Raw genomic sequence first — 22,377 nt, forward strand, 5'->3', positions numbered from 1 at the left:
CAGAATTTGAAAGAACTCAGGACTTTATAGGAATGTGGGATCTTCCTCAAAACATACTGCCCTACTGTGATGTTTCGAAGCCCTGCACACCCACCTCTTTTGTTTTTGAAATGATACCCTGATTATACAAACTGTAATGGACATTGCTTGAATTACAGATTCAGCAGGCGCAGGCTGGTGGTGGAACGTGCATTTGGGATACTAGAGGCAAGCCGGAGGGTCTATCTGAAATGCAATGATGGTGGAATCAGGTATGTGGGCTTCATGTTATCTGGTGATGGCTATACAGGTGACCAGCAGGAACTGCTGGCATCAGCACCTCTTGTTTGTAGGTTTAAAGGCATTTCCTTTGTCAAGATTTTACCAAATAGTACAGCCAGCCGTATTACAGTTATTAAACAGTGCCATTGCAGTAGTATCTAGGGCCCCTGTCAAATCAGGACCCCATTGTGTTGGCTGTTGTATGCACACATAGTAAGAGACAGTTCCCAAGAGTTTACAATCTAAACATACAAGATCAAGGGTTGGGGAAGATATATTATCCCCATTTTACAGATGGACTGCCTGAGCCACAGAGATGAAGTCCTCATAGGGAATCAGTGGCAGAGCTAGGAATTGAAGCCAGGTAGTCCTGTCCAGTGCCTTAACGCTAAGCTCATTCTTCCTGGGCCTCTTTTCCTTATTCCCTCCATCTGTTTGTTACTCCAACTTGCCGAGTCTTGTCCTGATTTGTATGGTAAGCTCTCTGAGGCACAGGTTCCCACTTACAATGTATTCGTACAATGCTGATCTGATTGGAGCCTACTGGCACTGTTGCAGTACAAAATCAATAATAAGATGCCTATCGCTTTCCATATCAAATTTGTGAAAGCAAGGGTGTGGTGTTTAACTAGCTTTGGGCGGAAGCGACTTCATAGCGGTAGGACCAGAAGCAGCCAGAGCAGGGCCAGCTGCACTGGATTGGGGCTGGTGGTGTTAAAACAGGGGGCCACCCCTCCCCGCAGTGATCTACTCCCCACACCATGGGAGCACTTGGACCTGGATGATGCCTCCCTTCCCCACCCACCACATCCTTTCAGAGAGGAGCCAGCCAGAAACTCCAGCCATAAGGAGCAGAAGCAGCCAAAGCAGGAGCCTTTGGACGTTCAGAGAATTTCCCACAATTCTGACTGGACTTTCTCTGCCCTGCGCTGATTGGGGTAGTGGGAAGGTTGGAACAAAGCCAATCTCTTCACCTCAGCTTCATTCCACACCTGCCTCTCTTACCGTCTTCTCCCTGCTCTCTCCCTGTCCTCCCCCTTCCCTTCATTTTTCTTTCCATTTAGCTGAACCCCTCCTAACTAAGCTCATCCAACTAACATGACATTGGCTGCCATCACAGTGTTCACTCTGCTTGTTTCTTTTACTCCCTTGTGTCTGCCTCGTCTAGGTAGATTATAAGATCCCCAGGGCACGGCCTGTCTTACTCTGTTTGTACAGTCCCTAGCACGGGGGGCCCAAATCTTGACTGGCCCTTAGGCACTACTCTAACAAATATGATTAGGGGTAATAAAGAACAACAATGCCTTGCTACTGATTATGCACAGCCAGCCTGGCAACTCTAGGTGCAGGATACTGCAACTGCTGTCCATGTTATTTTACTTCGGCTAGGTCTACACTATGGGCCAAAGATGTGAGACTCCTGGCCACGTACACATACTTGCACTAGCTCTCATTGAGCTAGCATGAGTAGAAATGGCAGTGTAGCCACAGTAGCACTGGGAGCGGGAGCACAGGCATGGCTGAGACGTCCCATGTACAAACCCACTGTTTGTATTCGGCATGGCTCAGCCATGACTCTGTTGCCGCTCTCCACACTACTGTGTACACTTGCTCTTTATACTAGCACCGGTACATGCACACAAGCAGCAGAAATGACAGCCCTCGCTTGCAGTGTAGACACAGACTTGGAGGTACCTTACACATGTACTTTGCAAATGAAAGAGCGTGAGACTGTTCCTCACCTAAGTCAAAATACACGTTGACAGTTCATGGAACATAACCCCCACCATGACCACCACAGGCACCACACCGTGCAGGGACCAAAACTGAAGTGGAAACAGAAGATTGGGCCTGGTTCCATCCTGAGCATTCTCCTGATGCAGCATTTAAAAACAATCTGCTTCTGCCTGAATTTATTAACACAGGCATTACTGAAATGAGCAGAACATTGGATTCAAAGGTCATATGCAGTGAAATGGAGAACTGGATGCTGATTTTAGCATAGTGAACTGGGCTGTGAGACGTGGTAGGCTTCCCGTTGGTGCTTTTGTTACAAGATAAATAAATTGGTTTGTTTACACATCACTGACAGTACAACAGCTTCCAGTGTCTTGACAAAGAGTTACACTCTGAAAAGTCAATTTAACAAACAGGCAGCACAACTGTACTAACCAGATGTGGCAGAAGCCAAAATCACTAAAGAAAACGGAGTCTATTGGCAATTACTATAAAGGAGTGGAGCTGGTACATTTGGCTGTAGTCAGGAGGTAACAAGAGAAAACACCCATCAGGGATGGTCTGTAACTAGCTATACTTAATCCTGACACAGTGCAGTGGGATGGGCTAGATGACCTCTTAATGTCTCTTCCTGCCTTACATTTCTATGACTCTATGCAACATCCTGTGATGTGCTGCTGTACTGAGGGGCCAGTGCCTGCTGCATCTGGAGGCCTCACAAAGACACTCAACACCAAGGCTGTATTTACACACGTTCTCTCACAGTCTCCCCATGGAACTCCTCCTGACCAGAGGTCTCACATCCCTGTCACAGCAAATATAGTCCCACAAGACTTCAAAATCCTTCACCTGTCTTGATGCTGACATCCCATTAGTATCTTTATCTTTTTCTCCTCAAACTTTGGTCTCCTTGGGTTCCTCTCATCTGCTTGGTCACTCTCCTTCCTCAGTTCTGTTTGCAACTTCAAACCAATATCATCCCTGGTCTTCAGTTTTTTGACTTTGAGAAATCTCATTGGCAGGTAGTCTGGCCCCTCTATTATGAACATTTTTGACCTATAATGGACCATCCTTTCTGTCTTCTCTCTTGCAGTTCTGGTGAGATCTGTGGGGAGAAATGTAAGCAAGGGTTAACAGGAATATTAATGCATATTACATAGCTTTCAGCTAGCATACTTCATACTATGAAACATTATTGTCCTTCAAAGGAAGCTTACCTTGCACATTCCTCAGATGGAGGATGCTCACTATGGTCCTAGTTTCAAAATGGCACCAAAACACTGGCCCTTGAAGAGAATATAATAAATAATACTACCTAGTTCTTATATAGTAATTTTCATGAGCTGCTGTCAAAGTGCTTTACAAAGGAGATTAGTATCATTATCCCATTTTACAGATTGGGGAACCTGAGGCACAGAGCTCTGAAGTGACTTGCACAAAAAGTTACCTGGCAGGCCAGTGGCAGATCCAGGAATAGAGAGAAGTCTCCTGGGTCCCAGTTCAGAGCTGCACCCAGTAGGCCACAGTGCCTCTCCCACCCTATTAGGTTCAGGGACTGAAGTAGAGTTGCATGCAGGGTTATCGTAGCCGTGTCGGTCCCAGGATATTAGAGAGACAAGGGGGGGTGAGGGGATATCTTGTATTGGACAAACTTTTTTTGGTGAGAGAGACAAGCTTTTGAGCTTACACGGATCTCTTCTTCAGGTCAGAAGTAAAGCTGGTCAGTATTAAATAGTCTAATAACTTAAGCTCGACTGCACGATGCAGAAAAGTACTTAATGAGGATAATATCTCTTTGCTAAGGGTCCCTGGGAGGGAAAGGAATATGGTTAGATTAAGTGGGGAGCCATGCTGATAAATTCACTGTTGAGTTATCCTCTGACAGGTTAACCCAGGACACCCTTCTATTTGTAGAGGAGCAATGAGGGTCAATGGGGCCATGGGAAAAGCAGCATTTTGAGAAATCCTTACTACATGTTGCAGATTAGCAGGGTGTTGAAAAGCAAAGTACTACTAAGGTTTGCTCAGAGCAAGTGTAATCACAATGGTGCCTTTTTTATTTATATGGCCTCCATAACTGGGCATATCTTAATATATTTCTTTGCAAGACAACCCTAGGAGGTATGGAAGGGCTATTATCCCCATTTACAGGTCAGAAAGTGAGGGACAGAAAGCTTAAGGGGCAGATTTCCAAAGGTATTTAGACACCTGGAGATGTAGACAAGGCCTTAATGTGTGCTGCAAAACACACCAGTGGGTTGTGATTTGTAAAGTGCACTAATGTTTTGTGCTCTAACTGTCCTGTGTAGACCCTGCTGGCGTACTCTAAAAAGTCCCTAGTTCATAGTAACTTGCATGGTCTATACGGGGTAGTTAGGACGCTTTACAAATCACATCCCCGTGATGCATTCTGCTAGTGGCGTGTAGACAAGCCCAAAGTATCTATCTACAACTTCAAAGTCCAAAATACCTTTGAAGTCTGGCTGCTCAGTGACCTACCCACAGTCATGCAGGAAGTCTGTGGTGGAGCAGAGAATTGAATCTGGGTCTCAAGTCTTAAACTTGCATCCTAACCACTGAACTAGCCTTTTGTCTGTGTATGCTTCTGTATCTTTGTGAGCAGCTTTGCGCTTGGACAGGGGAGGCATTATATGCAGCTAGAAGCTGCAATGGTGCTTGGCAGTGTGGAAGAACTCTAGAGAAAAGACTTAAGACACAATGATTTACTGGTACAATTAAAAAAAGAAAGAAAGAAAGAAAAACAGCAATAACAAAGGTAATCTTTCTGCTGTATAGAGCCTGGGTGACTAATACTCAGAATCACAAAAGAAATAGATCAGGTGTTAAATTTACCACCAGCAGAAACAGAAGCAATTTTTTGCAATATATATGTGATGCTTTCCTACATGCTTAATTATGACAAGCTGCTGACATTACACAAAAAGCAGGAGAGATACTTTGAGACCAGGTGCCATTAAAAGCAGACACCATAAAAGCATGAATATAAGGGGTTTTATTTTCTTCCACCTGAATATGCACTGAGAAAGAAAAACTTGGTTTCGGATTTATATTCTAATTAAAACTGGACAATAAATACTAATGCTGTGACAAGGTTTATCTTCTTTCCAAAGGACAGAACAACCTACCGTTAGGTTAGTGGAGTTTAATTGACTCTCTCCAAATGAAAAATCTAGGAAACTTGCAAACAGGTGAACACATTTTAAACTGAGAGTTGTTCTTCTTTGACCATCTGAATCCATCACATGCAAAAACAATATAAAAAAGGGAGTGTGAGAGTGGGTGGCAGGTGCTTTTCTAAGCAGGCTGAAAACAGAGGGGAAAAGCAGACAACAGATATGACAAAGTGTATACTTGCAAATTAAATGTTAGAAATGGACAAGAACCAAAACTCTGGATCCCAGCATGCAGGCTTTGGGGAAGCTCAGAACCCCAAACCAGATGCAAATTTTACATTGCATCTTGATTTCCAGAATGCAAACCAAATCCTGGCATCTGAAATGCTTAAGTTTTGGTGTTGGACTCAAAGCTGAATTCAAACTTTGCAGTTCAGGTCCAACTGGGCCCATGGCAGTAGTTAGATCACAGAAGTCTTTGCTTATAAAATAAAGATTTATTTTATTGCTTGCACTATTAAACATCTATGTAATTTACAGCTATTTGTAATTTTCATTAGTTGTTAATGAACACAAAATAAATCTGCTCTGTCTGTAAAGATTGGGGGAAAAGACAGCTTGTTCCAATTTGAAAGGGCATTTTGTCATTGCTATTGCTGAAAATTATCCTTCCTGGAGTTTGATTAGGAGAGGCTTTCCCTCAAGCTAAATACAGTAATACCAATCTGTTCACGGTTTACAGCAACCGCTCTATTTTGTATACAACTGTTGTTCCTGTATCCCTGAAAGTTGCTTCATTGGTACATAAAGTAATATGCCTGAATACTTTTAAGATAAAACTCCCCACAGGATGCAAAACCCTTGACCATCTTGAGACAAGACTGCTCTCTGGGCCAAAGAACGCCTCCCCATCTGTATGGTATTTTACTGTTGATTTTTGGCATTTACCAGCACAGAGCAGCTAATACCAGCACTGAACAATGTGTTTATAATAGCGAAAGGAGAAGAAAAGAAGTGCTAATGAGAATTTAGCTCATTGTCTTCTCAGTCTTTCATGTATTCAGTTATTTGTCATTTGCTTATATCTTCTGACTAACAACATTCATGTCAGCTGCCAGCTGAATGGGAATTTTCCAGCTACACTTAAATAAACTGTTTGTCTTCATTAGATCTTTGTACAAATTCATTCTGGGAAGACTCTACAGACTGTCATTAGCCAGGACCTGTCTTTCAGCTCTACTACCACAGGCTTAGATATTTGCTCTAGAAGTCTTTGCCCATGTTTGATGATTTAAAGTAAAAGAAACCTTTTCTATCTACCTTAAGGTTTTAAACTGCCATTCATTACTATAGTATCGAAGCACTTTTTCACCTACTACAAAAAAAACCACACACTTTTTTGGTAATATTTTTCTGTATTTATTTCACTGAATGTTTTATTTCTGTCCCTAGACAATACAAAGATGTATGTAATAACTAATTCACACCCTACTATCTGAGACAGCACTAAGGAAAAAAGTGAGACTTCCCCTCTCAGAACAAGTTTTTATACAAGCACAGCAATAAAGTCGCACCAAATGAACAGTAAAAATCAATTTCTTTCAGTTTTACATAAAATTACTAAAAAGTGGGTGCAAAACTGGCTGGAAGACCATACTCAAAGAGTAGTTGTCAATAATTTGCTGTCAGACTTGGGGGACATATCTAGCACAGTCCCACAGGGGTTTGTCCTGGGTCTGATACTATTTAATATTTTCATTAATGACTTGGATAGCATTGGAGGGGAGAATATGCTTATAAAATTTGTGGATGACATCATACTAGGAGTTGTTGCTAGCACTTTGGAGGACAGGATTAGAATGCAAAAAGATTGACAAACTGGAGAACTGGTCTGAAATCAACAAGATGAAATTCAGTAGGCAATTGCAAAAGTACTAACCTTGGGAAGAAAAAAAAATCAAAAGAACAACTAAACAGTGGCAATAACTGGCTCGGTGGTAGCACTGCTGAACAGGATCTGGGAGTTATAGTGGATAACAAATGAGTCAACAATATGATGCAATTGTGACAAAGGCTATGTAAGACATGGGAGGTAATTATCTCACTCTACTCAGCACTGGTTAGGCCTCAGCTAGAGTATTATGTTCAGTTCTGGGCACCACACTTTAGGAACAATATGGACAAACTGAAGAGAGAATCTAGAGGAGAGCCACAAAAATGACAAGATTTTGGAAACTTGACTGATAAAGAAAGGTTAAAAAAATCTTTAACGTATTTAGTCTTGAGAAAAGAAGACTGAGAGGGGACCCAATAACTCTTCAAATGTGTTTATAAAGAAGATTGTGATCAACTGTTCTCCATGTCCTCTGAAAGTAGGACAGAAATAATTGACTTAATCTGCAGTAAAGGAGATTTAGATTAGATATTAGGAAAACTTTCTAACTATAAGGATAGTGTAAAAAATACCTTTGACTAAAAAGGTTTAATAAAGAACATCGGATACAGGTAAAGAGTAAAAAAAAAAAAACTACTTTTTATTTCTTTAACAGGTTTGCAAAGCTGGGCACAACTCCAGAACAAAAATCTATTCTGAAAGGAGCGCGCCCCTCCTTTATTATTCAGCAGTATATATTTCCTATCCCGGCCGAAAGAATCCCTCCCTTCGTTCCCCATTGGCTGGGTACTAAAAGGTTTATACCTTTCGCGACCGCCTACTACATACATTGTCTTTTTCATACAAACGTCATTCCATGTTCATGCTAATGAACCAATTTTCTATGCAGGGTGTGCGATAATATTTTAACACCTTATTACGCATGCGTCTTTTAAAGTGCCTTTTTGACCTTTTTCTAACGGGATTGTTTGTTGGCACATAGCCTTAGCAAAAGCGGGTAGACCTTGGTTTCTTTGTCTTGTGGTTTGCCCTTTATCTGTATCCAGGCGCTTGATGTCTGTTCGGCCTTCAACTTCTTCTTTATCTATTAGCCCCCCCTTCTTTTCTTTCTCACGCATTTCTTAGGCTTGAAGCTGATTAAATAACTTTCTAAGTTAATATATGCATATAACAAAAGTATTACTTTTCTATACCTACAACTATTTTATTTCTTTTAGATTTTTACCTTTTTCAATAGTTAATTCTGGAATAGGCTTTTAAGAGAGGTTGTGGAATTCCCCCTTAGGTTTAGGCCCGTTTGGGGAAAGAGATGGAAGGCTAAACTGAAACTATGGATCTCAAACACCCCAACCCTTGAGAGTGTTTGCGTCTAGAAAGTCATTTTCCTAGTTTTCAGTCTAGTTCCAAAACCCAGAAAATGTCAATTTCAATTTCTAACATTCAAAAGCAAGAGAATTAGGTCCTGCCACTGCATTTCTCCTTCCTGAACCTCCAGCTACTGTTCCAATCTTCTGGAAGGGTGGCCCACAAGCCTAACATTCACCACCATCTTGGGATCTTCGAGAAGAGACCACAGGCTGGCCACTCCCCCTTATTGCTTTTTAAGGTCCCTCTGTCCCTGTCGTAATTCCAAAGCAGTTTTTCAACGGATAGTGTGATTACGCTAATCCCCCATACTCCTTCAGTGAAGTGGCACAGGCTTCTCTTTGTTACTAGATCACATACTGGTATTTTTCTTAAAGTCCCAGTTCCAGGAGTCACATGATTATGTGAAAATCTCAGCTTTCGTTTAAAAAAAATAAAAAGTTTCTACCTTTCACCATTGTTGAGAAAAGCTTGAAAAAATGCATCTAAAGGTTCAAAAGCAAAGGGCAAATTAAAAGAATCCAACATTTATTATTTTTAGAATCATTATTTTTAAGTCCACTCATGATTTTTGAATGATTGAGGTTGGTAATGCTTTGGAGTCCTCTGTTACCTACCATTCCTCTGGTTTAGGGAGATCAAGGCAACACAAGAGAGGACTTGTAACCCATATCCCAGAAGGCAGCAGCAGCAAATAGGTTCTTTAGAGGAGGGGAGAAGGCAAAAAATGGCAGTTTCACAAGATCTCCGCCATTTTAGAGAGATTCTGGATCTGAATTAAACCTTAGAATCTAACTTTGGAGGCACATGGACTAGGATCTCCCTGAGCCATATCTAGTTTTGGATGGAAGAGGGTTGTGAGATGTTCTTTCCAGCAGAGGACACTGTACATGGGGGAAAGTATCATTGTAGATTTTCCAGAAGGAAAAAAACATTCAGATTTCTTCCTGAAGAAGTAAAAAGCCTTTCCTGGGATTTTAGGAGTGGCATTTATGACTTTCAGAGAGCAAGGTCTTGACATTAAGAGCGTTATATCTCTTTGCTCTAAATGAAGCCAAATTTAATCTGTTTATCAACAATACAATCTTTTTATAAGGGAAAGACTCAGAGCAAGTTTAAACAGGAATCTTTGGGTACATCCTTATTTATATTACAGCATCTGTATCCAAAAAACTATGGGTGGTTATTTCCAATGCTGAGTATACATTACTGATTAGCATTTTCGTTCAAATCATTTTGCTTAATTTATTTAATCTTTTTTCTACATTTTATTTTTTGCACATCACATATATTTTTCCCTTGCAAAAGGCCAATTGTAACTTCCTGTCAGTGAGGGAGGTAAACTGCATAGGCATTTAATGGAATGGAGACCTTTCAAAAACAACAGTAGTGACAGGTTAATATATCTAAGGATTAAAACTGCATTTTTGTATTTCAACATAATATAGGACTGGTGAAAGGTGCTGGATTGAGAGCCATGCAGAATAATCGCAGGGCAAGTACGGGCAATATGGGCAGTGGCAATCATTAAAGCAACTTAACAAAGGTTGCGCTGGATTCTCCTCAGCAGAAATTTTTAAATCAAGATTGGTTTTATTTCCTAAAAGATATGCTCTAATTCACAACAAGAATTAATTCAGGGAAGGCCTATATAGTTAAAAGAGTTTAGACTAGATGATCATTATGATCTTTTCTGGCTTTGTAATCTGTGAATCTATGAGTGTGAGCTTCCCCACACTACCCTCCAGCTACCGTCCATCTCCACACCATTAGGGCCTGGTGTCAGGAAAAGTCATTACCTGATTGTTGCTGCTAGAGGGAACTCTCTTCTTCTGCCCCAGAAACCATTCAGTTCATTTCATGAAATCAGACTTTCATTTCAAAACACACAGGCCACCACCCACCCACCTAGCCCTAATGGTTGTGAATGGTACCTCCTAAACGTAAACCCATACCCTGCTTGCTTATCAAGCCTGCAGATAGGCATAATAATTTTGAGGAGGAGAGATGAATGTCCTCCATTAACGTGAATGGAAAGTTCATTCTGCAACCCAAAGCTGACAGTTCAAAATGATAACATGGTGCCAGATTGTCCCCTCCACTTCCATGACCAGTCAGGGATTACTGCTGTCATTCCAGGAGGAAAGCAAGGAACACACCATCCAGGTGGTCTTTGAATGGCTCAGAGCTCAATTAGAGAGGAAGGGCAGGCCTGGGAAGAGACCCACCGAAGAGAACAATGCAGTGGAAAACTCCATGAGTGGAACTCACTTTTTTTCTGTCTGTTTCAGGTTTCCCCACCTCCGTATACTAAAGAATATAGCTATGGTTTTCTATTTCACACATCATTTCAGAAAAAATATACACTTGTCCTTGGATCAGGAGTGAAGTTTATATACCAGAATACCACTTTTTCCCCTTTCCATGTCATCCAGCCCAGGATGAGAGGAAATTCAGCTTCCATGGCCATACCCTACAAGCACTCTGCAGAGATAACTTCCACTGGAAGGCAATGGAAGGGCCACACTCCCATTTCATGTAGCATCAAGCCCCCCATTAGTTCCTTAGGCCAAATAAACATATGGCAACAACTACTAGACAGCATTTTTTCTCCAAAGGCTGAAGGACAAGAGAGCAGGTTTTTAACTGACTTCATTAACGCATGAAGAAGAAGAAAAAATCTTAAAACAGAGAAGAAAAAAAAATCACCCTGGCCCTACATATCGGTATTATGCTACAGGTTGCTATTATATTGTAATTAGCAAGATATCAATGAAATAGAAAAATGCCTATTCCTTTCAATATCCCCATAAAAGAAAGCAGGATAGGACAGACAGTAATAGAGCACATTTCCATTTTTTTCCCTGAGGTTAATGGATGCTAAATGAACTTTAATAGGTCTGTATTGAAGACCAGAATGAAACAGATTTGTTAGCTATTAATGAATGATTCCAGAGGGTAAAACCTTAGAGCATATTATTTATCTCCTTGAATACAGCAGATCTTTTTCATTTACCACAAGGACTAAATTTGTTAACTCTTTTTCTAGCTCCCAGAATGATTTTCAGTACACCTAGAGAAAGGTTATTTTTCTTCATGTAGCTCCTTCAGGACATCTCTTTGAAGATTAGGGTCCTGATTCTCTCTCACTCATGCTGACGTAAGCTGGGAAAACTCAAAAGAGATAAACTAGAGAGAACAAGCAGGCCCTAGATTGAAAGGGGACATTCCTCCAGTATTTTCTTTTCTGTGGGTATTTTCTATAAAGAGGCAGCTTTAGATCCTGCTGCAGGTGGTTTCAGCAAATGATAAATTCTAGAAACAGAAAAAAAAGTATCTATTCAAGACCACATTTGTTCATTAGCCTGAGATTGCATTCATTTCTTCTGTCCTTATTCCTTTGCGTCTTACAATAAAGTTAGGAAGTACTTTGGCTATTACAAGATGCTCCTTTCTTGGATAACCACACTTCCTAGATAGCCAGCCAATAACTGAACTCCTTATTCAGCTTGCCAGTAATGAGAATTACTGATTTCTATTTAAAGTCTGCCAACATACTCTTCTTTCTTCAAATATACGTTAGCTGGGATGCCTGAGCCACAACAGTCATTTCCAGGCCTAGGTCTGAACTTTCCTGGAGTTCAGCTGTGATCAGAATGGGTGGAGGAGTTTTTTCAGGTCCATTATTAAAACCAGATTATACCCAGCCCTGCACAAGTCCACTGGGGGGCGGGAGGGGGGGGGAGGAGAAGAGGGCAGCCCTGCGACTCTTTTCTCCACACAGTGCCCACTGTGAAAAGGCCAGACACAGACGCCATGACAGTCCTTGCTCTTTGGGAACACAAGGATTCCACAGGATGAGCACTACTGTAGATGTTAGCCTATACATAAGGGAGCTGTGAGGAATGGAGAGGAAGCAGGATCAGCACCAGCTCTGCTTGCCAGTCTGAGGGGGGGGAAGTTGATAGTGTTTGTGTGTTGTTCTATAAAAAAGGAATTCGCTTAAGACAGCTTGTACTTCTGTTTGAGCAATTCCTTGCATAGTTAAGAATCACCCACGAATTATATTTCCCCCACATGCTGAAGTACACAAATCATGACAAGAGAAAATCTGGATCTGATTTCAATGGAGTTACATCAGGATTAATTTGGCCTTTTGGTTTTACAATTAAGCTATTTCATTTTGATTTTTTCCCAGATGTGTTTTTGGGGACAGTTAATAAGCTCGTACAGTTTTTGGGCTTCCTGTGGATGAAGAATAGCTCCTAGCCATAAGGACACATACCTTCTCATCAGCCTATGTAGATGAAGAATCATAAAGTAATTTTTTACCAGGCGTCCAATCATTAAAGAACATTTACCTTATAATTCAGGGGCCTGGATAGTAGAAATATTAATTTTATTGCTTGCAGTTTTGGGGTGAATATACAATGGAAGAATTGGTATCTTAAAGTTACCTTTCCTGTTCATGACACAGCTGATCATGAGATTATGGATCAGGCCCAGAAATTTACATTTGATTTTATTCACATAGCTGCTAAACCAATACAAACAATTCTATTTTCAGAATTAGGTGTAAGATTGCATGCATCTTCAATTACAATTATATGCAAACCTATCAGTGCCAAACAACAGCTCCAATCCTGTAAAGACTTCAGTATGAGCATAGCTTTTGCACATTAGTCCCACTGAGGTTAGGAGGGCATGCTTGTATGGATAAAGGGACGAATTAATTTATGTCTTTGCGTGAGTGGGGCCAATATCCATTTAGCTCCATAAAGGATATTGAGGCTATCCAGATTATTATCAAGTGGAATGTAGCAAAAAGTCCCACGCTCAGAAGCATGAGTGAGGAAGGGAAACTGTACAGCTCCATTTACTGAACATGTTAGATTTGTGTTGGTGTAAGGAGCAAGTCAGACAGGTTGCAGCTCTACTGTTAAGTTTTTAATGTAATCGTTTCCAAAAATTTTACTTGTCTTCTACAAATGCTCAATTGAGAAGGGTGGAACAGCTGGACTATGTCCTCCAACTAATTCTTTTATGACTAATAAAAATGTGCCGTCAATCAGGACAGCATAAAAAGCAGATAAGCCACTCAAGGATACCACCGTAAACTAGCTGGGCAGAGGATGATTTTAGCCATCCATCCACAACAAATTATAGCTCTTTTATTGCTGAAGCCACCAAAAAAATATCAGTTAAATTCTCAAAGACGACTTCCAGAGGCTAGATGGAAATGAATGAACAATTTATCAACCAACTCTCAGATTACATTTTCTTGCAGAGGCTAGATCGCTGCATATCTACCCTAAGGCCTTTTTAGAAGCAGAGATTCATTATCTAAGAGTTAGAAACCTCTCATAAAATACTTTAAGATTGCCAGTAGAATTTGGAAATCCAAAGAAATAAATTGATAGGCCCCCTGAAGGTCACAAGGGCAAAAATATAGTGTCAAGAAAAAAAAGTTTCTTTCAACACTGAGGATTCCTACAGAAAGGACCGGGTCAAAAGTGGAAAAGGCCAAGACTCCCTTGCTCCAATGTGCCAGAAAACGGATTATCCCCCAAACATATAGCTCTGCATTTTCAGAATATTGAGCATGAATTGCTGAAAAACAAGAACTGAAACACCACATGATACTCTTCCCCTTCCCTCTTCCCCTCCCCAAACTTAGCAACTTTCAAGTAGAGCAAACTTGATAACAGCAACAGTAGAGCAAACTTGTTCAAAAGTGATGGTAGTGTCTTCATGGAGGTTTGCCTATGCTTTAAAGAACAAAACAAACCCCCCCAAAAATGTGCAATGGATTGGGAACAAGTGTCTTGTATGAAGGACTAGGAATAGACTAGGAAAATAGAATATTGAAGAATCTTGGCATATAGCAGCATTTCAAAGAGGGTTCTGTCATCTCTGGGAGGGGACATTACAAAACAGCCACAAACACCTGTGTATTTACTACTGCAGTCCTACATATGTCCTATGGAACCTGGTGAAGGGATTAGATTTGGGTGCTTACCTCGGAAAAGGTAGGTAGGTCTCTAAACATATCTTTTAAGATGGAGAAGGTCCAATCCTGTAGTTACTTTGGCTTGGCTCTGCAAAGCTATGTAGGCATCTAACCCACAGATTTAGGAGCCCAAGTCCCATTTTAGGCACCACTACAATCCACAAAAGCCCCGCCTTGACTGCTGCCTAATCCTGTAGATGCCTAAACTTACTTGGCAGTTTTTGCAGTAAAAGCTCCTGCACACATATCCCTGTTTCTGAGCACGCAAACTGCTGCCTCTTTCTAGGCGTCCAGACACCTATCTCCCACCTAAGCCGCAGAGCAATCCACAAACTAGGGGAGAATAGCCACTCCTACACCTAAGTCACATGGAGAGCCTGATCCAGTAGGCATGCTTAAAGACCACCTAACTCCACACAAAACAGCGATGGGAGAGGAGAGAGGACCTGCCCTGTAACCTTTGCTCAGTAGGTAGCGTGGTATGTAGACCACTGGTTCAAGATGCTCAGTATTACAACAGCTACGTGCCTTTTGTGTTTTAAGGCCTTTGTGCTTATAATTCCCATTGCAAATAGTGGGAGTGCTGCACACAACATGGCTACATGATTGGGACAGCAGGCAGGGAAAGTTGTAGATGCTTTCTGAGAGAGAGAGTTAATAGAGCAGAGTTCCCACTCATTTGCATGTGGGTCCTTGTGTAGTCCAACACAGGCTAGAAAAATAGTTATGGACTACCAAGAGGGAAAGCCTCCAGGAAGAATAAGAATGGTGTTATGTTTTTTCCTCTTTCTTTGGTCATATGTTACTTTGATTATTTGTGGCCAGATGCACAGGTCTTAGAACATTCTGGTGTGTCATGCCAGGTTACCAGGAGAAGAATAACTAATCTTGAGACTATATGTAGCTGAGATACCATGAGTCAACTGAACTCAGGTAGGCTTGAAATGAGAAAGAACTGAGAGAAACATCGTGCCTTTGAAACAATGGAGCAATTAGTTAATAGAGGCAGACGGAAGATAAACGAGAAGGAGTTTCTATTTGTTTATTGTTTACCCTGTAAAGCCTGCTTAGAACACTAAATTGTAGTCCCTTATGAAAGGAATAAAAAAAACCCACTTGGTTTCCTTTAACTGATTTATTTTGTTGTTGTAGTTTCTAGAGACCTCAAACAAATACTGAGGTCCCATTGTGTGAGGCACTATACAAAACACACAGTGAAAGACAATACCTGTCCCAAATAGTTTACAAGCTAAGATACACAAGGCAGACAAAGGAAGTATTATCACCTCCACTTTACGGAGGGGAAACTAAGGTGCAGAGAGAGAAAGTGATATTTCCAAAGTCCCACAAGAGGTCGGTGGCAGAGCCAATAACTGAACACAGTCCAGTGTTTATTACAAAAGAAAGCATCTTTCCTTTTATTTGATGCAGTTTAAATTGACATTGCACTAGTGCTCAAACTGGGTACAAGAGGGGAGATATGGGATGCTTCAACTTACTCCTAATTTTCTAGTGCCTGCTTTTAGTGAAAAGGCTGAACAAAGATTAATCTTTTTTCTCACTTGGAATGTACTCTAGTGAAAAAGATGCATTTTCAGTAATTTAAAGCCCAGAGGGGAAGGCCGGTACTAACGAAGTGTGTATATAGCAAGTTGCTAGTGCACTAGCAAGCTGGGGTGTAAATCTACAGTGTAGAATCCACTGAAACAACAGTAGATCAAAGTGCACTATGGAACTTCCGGCATGCAGCAGCAGAGTCTTCACAGACACTGCGCAGAACACTGGAGCACTGTAGAATTATATCCCATCTTAGCAGGCTAATTTGCCATATAGACAAGTCCTAAAAAAGTTGTGATCCCAACTTCCCCAAACCACATGGCTATCTAGCTAGAAAGTGCCTTTAAAAAAAATATCAGTGAGCAGAGAGGCAGTTTCTGAGACAGCTGGGGTCTAGATCATGAGCAGCAACTTACATTTTCCCATGGAACAGCAGACATTGGGCAAGCACAGGTGCAATAAACTCTCTTGGTCTGCCCTACCTAGAAGGTCGCTAGCTATATTGCACTAGCTAGAACTTCTAGGCAGCCTTCAAGCTCCATAGTTGCTGCTGGCAGCTGCTTATAACTATTGATACCCTTAACGGAGTTGTATTATTAAAATGCCTTACACCACTTGTGAAAAAACCATCAGCTCATCCTTATCTAGATTGTTCTTAGCTATGGTTTATTATCTAACTAAACTTTTTGCTATAGACCCCAGTGTTTGATACTTCATTATGAGAATCCCTACATTAAAAAAAATAGCCTGCTTATTATGTAACTACAAGTGCTGTAGTGCAAGTAGAATATTAATTGGTGGGCCTAGATATTCCTCTCTGAATAAACAAGCCCAAGTGGCTTTCCTCTCTATTCCAGCTGGGGCTGCCATTTTGCCCCAAGTGATTCCAATCAGTCATCCCTGCCAGAAGCAGCTGCATGTGCTGCCCTAGCCCCAAAGCTAACAAGCCTGCAGTTGCAAAGGCTGCTATATTGGTTTAGTCTAGCCCTCCGCTTACAGGGGACAGGTGTCACAAGGTGGGCTGAATCCTACTCCCTGCAAAATAGAAGCATCATCTCTAGGAACCCTGACAGCCTGGAGCATTAACATTTCTGAGAAATCTACTGTCTGAAATGTAATCTCCCACACCACAGCATGTAGTGCTACCAGCTGAGCGTTCAGGCAAGGTCTGTGCACCCATATTTTAATGTAATTGAGCTGCACACGGTTATCTGTTGTCCAACACATAATAAGAACCTTAAACAATTAGTGTGAAGAATTGATTCAATTAAAAACAAAATCAGGAGTGCCAACAAAAAGATGGCTATGTGTTAGGAAAGAATCCTGTAGAGGAATCTCCTGAGAAGTAGATCCAGGAACCCGTCTTGACACCTTAAATTCCCCAGTGAATGTAACAGACAACTAGAGTAATTTCTAGGGCTCTCTATGTATTTCAGGATGTTGTATGTGTTTCCTTGGCTTCTCTACTTCATGTGAAATCCATCATTCCCTTTAAAAGTGCAGCCACTGCGGCTGCCTAGCAGAAGCTCTGCATGGAGGCGCTCCAGCTGCCTTTTCTTGCCGTGTGCAAGTCATTTATATTCAGGAAGGCAAGATTATTTAGCTGTTCTGTGTAATAAGATGATTGAAAGGCTTGGAGACCTGCTTTTATCAGGTCAGACCCAGTGTTGCAAGGGGAACCCATGGGGATTCAGATGCAAATTGCTTTAGAATTGACTGTAGGGGGAAGAAGGGGAGGAGGTGGAATTACTGTTGACATGGTAAGGTCCCACATGTCTGCAGATCTGTGAGAATGAAAAGAGGAAGAATTACACACACTATAGATTTTAGCATTATTCATATCCATCACCTCTCACTATTGTACTGAGGCAAACCACAAATCAGTGATTCAGCAGCATCAGAGCTCTCCATGCATAAGCTCTCTGGCTGAATGCAAATACAACAAGCGCTGAGTAATTTCAGCTCAGCTTTGTGTTTGTTCCCTTGATGAGGGAGACTTGCTGCTTCAGTTACCGAGCACAAATAGAATATGTTGCTCAGTTCAAGTGTTGAGTCCCAGCAAAGCAGCTGTAATGTCAGATTATTCAGCTATAGATATGGTCTACTATTCACAGGTACAACGAGATGGCTACTAAAGAGGCGTAGGATACAATTTAAGATGACACCAACTTAAATAATGTGGTTTCTGTCAATTCTTTATTCACAGCAGACATGCCCAGAAATCTTTCAAATGCATTGCCAGCAAGTGTTAAAACCTTGATACAATGGCAGTCCTCCCACCAAAATCTGACCTCAGATTGTGTATCCAGGAGAATTCCAAGCCCGGGGCTTGATTTAACAAATAGCAACATAGAGGGGGAAAAATGTTTATTTCTGTTTGTGGTTGGCCAGAGGATTGCACACTTTCCCATCAGACAATCTGATCACAGGGATCTGCATCCCATGACTTCAAACTTATATTTAAGAATGAAGCCACATCCCTCCAACCAGATCACCATCACTCTTATACTCTCCCCTTTGTACTGGCTTCTCACTGAATACAAAGCCTTCCATGGGATTAGCCCAGGGTAACTGACAGATCCACCTCTCCCTCGGTCACCACGATCTGCTACAGAGGTTTGTTGCACTGGAACAATGAAGCTGTCAGCCAGTGAGGGGATGTTTTGTGAGCACAGGAGACAGAACTTTAACAGCAGCTGGTATTAGACTATGGAATTTACTCCCCAGGGAGATAAAGATGATGACATGATCAGAGCTAAAATATGAAAATCACTTCATCTTTGGTTTGTTTGTAGGGAGTGTGTATGAAGAACTTAATGAAAGAAATCAAACACTCTTTCTGGCAGGCTGGAGGAGAACAGAGGGAAAAATACCATTCTCTCTCTTACAGGTGGGAGATGCTCAAATACTATGCTGATATGGGCCTTACAAATACGTAGTCAAACAGATAATTATGCATGACCTGCTCTACACTAGAACAGTAAGTCAGTTTAACTACGTTAGTCAGGATTGTGAAAAAAAAAAAAAATCTACACCGCAACCTTTGAAGTTAACCCGAACTAGGTGTCTACATAGGCAACACTAGGTTGACAAAAGAGGTGGATTACTGATGCCTATGGGAAAATCCCTCCTATTGGCATAGGTAATGTCTACACAGACATGCTACAGTGGCATAGAATGCTACAGCAGCACAACTAGGTGTAAACAAGCCCTCTGAAAAAGCAAAAACTAGTTGGCCCAGGAAGACATTAAAATAAATCAGTTTATCTTTCCTCTACAGGAAATAGAAGGTCTTTGGCTCTTGGAGAAATTATATAGACCTTTGCTAGCACTTTTGCAGAGTTCACATTGTAGCGAAGCAGAGTAGCCTCCCTCCCAGGCTCACAGGGACCAACCACTCTCCACCCTCTGGTGGGTGGAGTCAGGCCAGGCCTGCCCCTTCACTCTGGAAGCAGAGGGGCAGAACGGGAAGAGGCAGGGCCACACCAGTTCAGTTGAGCCAGAGCCAGGGAAGGAGCTAGAGGTCTCTGCCTTGTTGCAGGAATCAGCAACAGGAACGGAGTTGTGCCAACCTCTTCCCCTAGGAGAGGGCCCTGAGGGAGGGGGAATTGCTGACTGCCAAGTACCCTGCAGAGTTTCTGGGACTGTTCTGGAGCTTGAGGGTCAGAGCTATCTCCTCACACATCCCACATAAGGAAGCAGCTGTTCTTGGGAAGTTCTGGGATGACCAGCAGTGGCAGGAGGTCTGCAGGATGAAGCAGTCTCACCACACTGTGCTAGTGGGCTTCCACCAGAAGCACCTATCTACAGAGGGGAAAGGACAACCAATTGTGGCATTCATTGGCTGTGTCCAGGGTGCCACAAATGAACCTCACCCTCTGAATCCTTTCTTAGTCTCAGAAACTGTTCCCGACATGCCATCCAACATTTCACCAAATGTCAGCTCTGCTGCATACACCATTCACCTGCAAGCAGGATCAGCTGATCCAATGGATCCATGGCTCACCTTCAGGATGTAATGGACAAATGAGAAGCATTCATAGCTGGAAGTGCATTTAAAAACGCTGGGGGTGGGGAGCATTTTAAATGTGGGGGGCTGAAAACACTTCCCCCCAGACATCCAAGAGGGACAGAATTGTTCTCTCACAATAAGACCACACACCAAGTAGTAAAGTAGTTCCAGCTGGTGAGGACACTAATGGTTATGGGATATGCACCCCTAAATCCAAGCATGAAACACAATGTACCTACAGCATCAGTGTGAACACGGCTACATGGCATATATGCGGCTCTGCAGTGTGGACTCTGATGCTGGGTTTGCTAATGCACGGACACATGCAGGAGAGTCAGGTCATGGTACACACCCAATGTAGATATATAGTTAGGGCCACACTAAGGACGGATTCTCTCACTTTATCTGCTTTCTGCCTCTGACATATACACACAACTGTAGCCACTCAGTGCCCCAGCCTTTGCAGTTGCAGTCAGGCCCCAGGGAAACCACTCAGCCATCATGGCCTGGCTTCTGTCCAGGCCTTTCCATGGTAGTGTATGTTTTGGGCAGTGGGTTCTATTGTTTCAGTTATCACTATACAAAGGAGCATTTAATTGTGCCTTTTGTTTAGCCTGAAGGGTGCTTGGTACAACCATCAGCTTCATCCAGGTCAATGATTGAAACCTTCCAGCATAACAATGCATTACAGTGATGCTCCAGGGAGTGTGGGGCTTAAAGTCCATGGGGGCCAAGTGGGAGATCTTCTTCATGTTGAACTCTGAAAATGTTCAGTTTCTATTGAGGAGTCTGGGACCTGTTTTACCAAATATGAAGATAGAGGTAAAATGTAAAGGTATTACTAGAACTAATATTTCCATTTGCTTAGCAAAGGGAAATATACTTATGCTGCACCTGTTGAACAGGGAGTTATTGATAGCTGTAGGTTTTATAGCTTCTTGTCCTTAAGCTAGATAGTTCTTTTTTGTCTTTTACTCTCCATAGCATTCATGAAGGGTGCTATGCAATGTAGGCCTTTTGATCAGCCAGCAAACAAGCAGGAAATTAGTTACAAAGTGGAATATCTTTGAATGTACTGCCAGGATATAGAGGTTCACAGTTTGTTTGTGTCTTTAATCACCGAAATTGAATTCCTAACTCTAGTATGGTAGGAGTGAGGTTGTGTGTTTGCAGTGGACCTCTCTCACTGCACCTACACACATTTTCTCTTCCTAAAATAGTTTGAGTAAAATCTTGAAATCTTTTACAACTATTAATTGTTACATAAGCAAAATTCTCACTGAAGTCAGGTGAGTGGGAGTGACTGGAATAAGATTCAGTAAAAATTGACTAAAGGACTCAGGATTTGGCACTTGAAGAGCAAAATAAGGTAGTGATTAGCACACACATATTTTTATAAAGACTGTACCATTTGTTTTGACATAAGGAGAAGGAAATTGTGTTTTCTTTAGTCATTACTTCTGTATATTTTCCCCAATGATACTGCTTATAGTGCAGGAAATACCAGAGTTGAGAAGCAGGTGATAAAAAGGATGACTGGAGCGGTGACACTGATAATATCTTGAATTAACGTCATTTAATTACATTAACCTTGAAGAATTAGGTTTAAAAGTTTGGGGATGATTATGTTTTAAATGCAATTGTGAATGTGTTACATAGAATTCTACAATATGTAATTTTTCTAGGAGATTGACTAAAGACTCATCTACACTAGCATTTATGCCAGCAAAACCTTTGTTGTGCAGGTGTATAGACGTGTTATGTCAACAGGAGAGAGCTTTCTCACCAACATAATAAAAACACCTAAACGAGTGGCGGTAGCTATGTCGGCAGGAGAGCATCTCCATTGTCCACACAAGCGCTTATGCCAACAAAATTTATGTTGCTTGGGTTGGGGGAGGGTGTTCACAACAAAAGTTTTGCCAGCATAAATGCTAGAGTAGACAAGACAAGACCTAATAACTTCCAGAGATTGTAATAAGAACCTCAAAGGGCTTTCAGGAAAAGTGGATTTCCTAAGAAATGAGGCATAAGGGGAATGCAAATTCTTCCCTCCAAAGCAAACTTTTTGAAGCTACGCCCTTGTGTGCTAATTACCTCTTTCTGGTAATACCCAGTCAAAGACCCCCTAAACTGTATAAAGAGTGGTGTAAACTTATGATGAGTGTGCTTGTTCAGAGCTGATTCGGTGATTGAACTTGTGACCACACAGGAAAACTCTTGGGTGTGGTGTTTGAAGGACTGTTTCTACTATATTAGAGTTAGGGAGACTGTTGAACTAATTAGCAGATATGTAGCTTCTTTTAAATAGCATTTCTCACTAGTGCTTTTTACCTCAAGAATAAGTTAGGCTTGCTCAGAAAGAGCTGTGTCCACTTCTAACCGTTGACAATCTCAGTCTCTGGAG

At 41.6% G+C, this 22,377-nt stretch overlaps 1 long non-coding RNA gene across 1 annotated transcript in view; it reads right to left on the minus strand.

The window, feature by feature from the left end:
* Nucleotides 1-2,168: 2,168 nt before the first annotated feature.
* LOC137162117 (uncharacterized) overlaps nt 2,169-22,377 on the minus strand; it is a 54,157-nt gene continuing 33,948 nt past the window's right edge. Inside the window, exons 2-3 of the long non-coding RNA XR_010922286.1 lie at nt 3,216-3,284; nt 2,169-3,103 (exon numbers count right to left, since the gene is read on the minus strand). This is a non-coding gene — a long non-coding RNA (uncharacterized lncRNA). The remainder of the gene's footprint in view (nt 3,104-3,215; nt 3,285-22,377) is intronic.

Source organism: Emydura macquarii, unplaced genomic scaffold (assembly GCF_026122565.2).
Source record: "Emydura macquarii macquarii isolate MOO-44397 ecotype Brisbane River unplaced genomic scaffold, CSIRO-AGI_Emac_v2 contig_2422, whole genome shotgun sequence".
NCBI lineage: Eukaryota > Metazoa > Chordata > Testudines > Chelidae > Emydura > Emydura macquarii.